Source organism: Elgaria multicarinata, chromosome 11, assembly GCF_023053635.1.
Source record: "Elgaria multicarinata webbii isolate HBS135686 ecotype San Diego chromosome 11, rElgMul1.1.pri, whole genome shotgun sequence".
In the NCBI taxonomy this organism is placed as follows: Eukaryota; Metazoa; Chordata; class Lepidosauria; order Squamata; family Anguidae; genus Elgaria; species Elgaria multicarinata.
Window position 1 is genome coordinate 20,174,071 of NC_086181.1, and position 3,225 is coordinate 20,177,295.

Below are 3,225 nucleotides of genomic sequence, written 5' to 3' on the forward strand. Positions count from 1 at the left end.
TGGTGCTGAACTTGAGGTTTCTAATGTGAAAATTGACAGAGATATCAAAAGGGGTGTGAATTGGGGTTATGGGTGGTGCGTTAGAAGTTAAAGCCCCGCCAAAAATCAGGGGATGGTTTGATTTGCTTGAGTCTTGGCATGAATGTGGATCAAGATGGCATCTGTGAGGGTGCCCACTTCCAATTTTTTTATCTGTCAAAATGTCGGAGAACAGTCTATGTCTGAAAATGGGTTGTCCTATTTTCATAAATTCCCCAAAAATCAGCGGAGGCTTGGATTGGCTTGAATCTTGGCATGTTTGTGTATATGTCCATGAGGTGTCATGGTGCCGAACTTGAGGTTTCTAACTTTAACAGAAAAAAAGTTGTATACTTTTTTGGATTTCAATGCAAGCCCCTGGGGTGAAAAGCGGAGTTCCGATCCGGATCCGGAGCTCTGCAGCGGAGCGGAGCATACTATAGGCAGAGCGGGGTGGAGCGGAGCGGCCCGATTCACAAATTGCAGATCTGAAAGTGAAGCGGATGGGGGGGGTCCGTGCACACCCCTAATATTTATTTTCTGTACAGTGACTTTGCGTGATTTTTTTCTCATTCACCTGACCACACCTAAGGGATTTGTGGCACAAAAGAGCACAAAACTAGCACTAATTTTTGGCACTGGTTTGGAGTTTGTCTGAGAATGTGATTTTTTTCTCATTCACCTGACCACACCTAAGGGTATGTCGTTCCCGGCTTCCTGGAGCGACACAAAACTCGGGGTTTGTGGCACAAATTGGCACAAAACTAGCACAAAACTGTTGCACCAGTTTGGAGGTTCTATGACAAAGTTCATTTTTTGGTGTGTTAACTACAAACCCCCGCTTGAAGTATCAATACACAGCTGTTGGTGGCAGCACAAAACTCGGGGTTTTGGGCACAAAATGACACAAAACTAGCACAAAACTTTGGCATTTGTTTGGAAAAGATTCTAGGTTGGGGGGTTCCAAGTCACCAGAGCCCAAAGAAAGACCAATCTGACAAGGCACTCCAGATAGGGGATGTGCAAGAGGCAGACGATCTGGTTCATATATTTTTAAGACAATCTAAGACTGACCAAAAGGTAATCTGAGAACATTAGCCCCATCCCCAGTTGCAGAAACTTGCCTCTGCCTGGCCCTGAAATCCTATTTAACCTTCCGGGGAGAGGAACCTGCTTTGCTGTTCCGTCACAAAGACAACTCACCATTAACCAGATATCAATTCTGGGTGGTGGCAAAAAAAGGCCTTACAGCATATGGGGCTAGGAAATCTCAAATTGGGAACCCATTCATTCATAATCAGTGCTGCTACAGTGGCAGCTGCAGTGGGAATGAGTGACTCCAGTATACATGCCATAAGCAGATGGCGGTCTGGTGCCAACAAGGCTTATGTTTGCAAATAAGTACTCATGCACCCTGTAAATAGTTATGTTGTTTTGCAGGTCATAGGAGGAGACCTATTACTGCAAAAGTCTTCATCAGCAGACACAGTATGGTGTTCTGGGCCAGCTGTAGAGTGACACGAGCAGCTGCAGGTACACAGCTGCCTGCATCCAATGGTTGGGGAGGCACAGCTTGCAATGGAGCAGTCTCCTTCACCTGCTGTTTGGATCTGGAATGGTGCTCAGGCCACCTGGGGTGTTGGTGCTACATCTGGGTGGGAATGACTTGGGCCTTCTGAAGGGAAAAGCCCTCATCTTACAGGCCAAGTCAGACTTCGAGTTTATATGGAACAGGAGCCCAACACTTGGATTGTTTGGTAGCACATGGATTTTCCTGCAGGATCTGAGGATGGGCCTGTTGGAATTTTTTCAGAACAGGTCTCATCTACTCGACTATGCAGATAGAGGGGGGATGACATGGGTCGGTCTCACCAAACACTCAATTGTGCTGGAAAGGGGGCCAGGAAACCCGACCCCTGTTTCCAGTGGAGTGGATCGCCCTGAGGGGCAGGCTAGAGCCTGCAGCTAAACAAAATGATTCTCGCACATTCACACCCAGACCCATGGAGTGTAGCATATCCATGAATAAATAAAGAGGCCCTAATTTTACCCAAAGCTCTGGTGTCTGTGTTTTATTTCTGGTATTCCATTCTCTGCTTGTAAAATCAATCCACACCTATCCAGCACGGTCTGGGATGGGGTCGCCTGTTGCGACGGAGCGTCGCCAGTAAGGAAAAAGGAAAACAGCCCTGGTGCCAGGCACATGGACTGCCTCATGAGCCACTGGGCAATCAAAGGCATAAAGACTTGCCCCCGGCATTCAAATGGCCTCTTTTGATTTCGGCCCCACTCTCCCTCCCTATATTCTAGTAAGGGAACTAAAAAACCAGTCACCTCATTTTCGAGGGTCTAAGAAGGAATTTCCCCTGTCATCTCGTGATGCTCAGGTTTTCGCCTACTCCATACTGAATTGATTCTTAGAAATGGAGGATAAATAAGTTGATCTTTAAAGGCAGGGATGTGCAGGAATTGGGGGTAGTAAGAGTAGGGACAGTAAGCACTCTGGCACCTTTATAGTGAAGGGCAAGTCAGAGGACCTGCTCCTCGAGGGCTTTGCAGCTTTTGTGTCAGGATATGGTTTGCCGTTGGAGACCTTCTCATCTCATCTACTCAACTATGCAGACAGAGTGGGGATGACGCGGGCCGGTATCACCAAAAACTCAAGTGTGCTGGAAAGTGGGCCGGGAAACCCAACCCCTGTTTCCAGCGGAGTGGCTCACCCTGAGGGGGCAGGCTAGACCCTGCAGCTAAACAAATAGATTCCTGCACGTTCACGCTCAGACCCATGGAGGGTAGCATATTCATGAATGAATAAAGAGGCCCTAATTTTACCTAAAGCTCTGGTGTCCGTGTTTTATTTCTGGTATTCTACTCTCTGCTCGAAATGGAATGATCTCCCCAATGAGGTTTGCCTGGCGCCAACATTGTTATCTTTTCGGCTCCAGGTTAAGACTTTTTTCTTCTTCCAGGCATTTAACAGCATTTAATAACATATGCTAAGTTAGTTTGTTTTTCACTAACTCCAGAGAGCTTCGGCTATGGGGCGGTATGTAAATTCAATAAATAAGTAAAAAAAATATATTATTATTATTATTATTATTATTATTATTATTGGAATGCCACAGTTGGATACTGCCCACTGAATGCAAAACTCTTATCATGTTTCTCATGTAGAGGAGAGATATGGGGTTTGAAATTTCCCCTGGA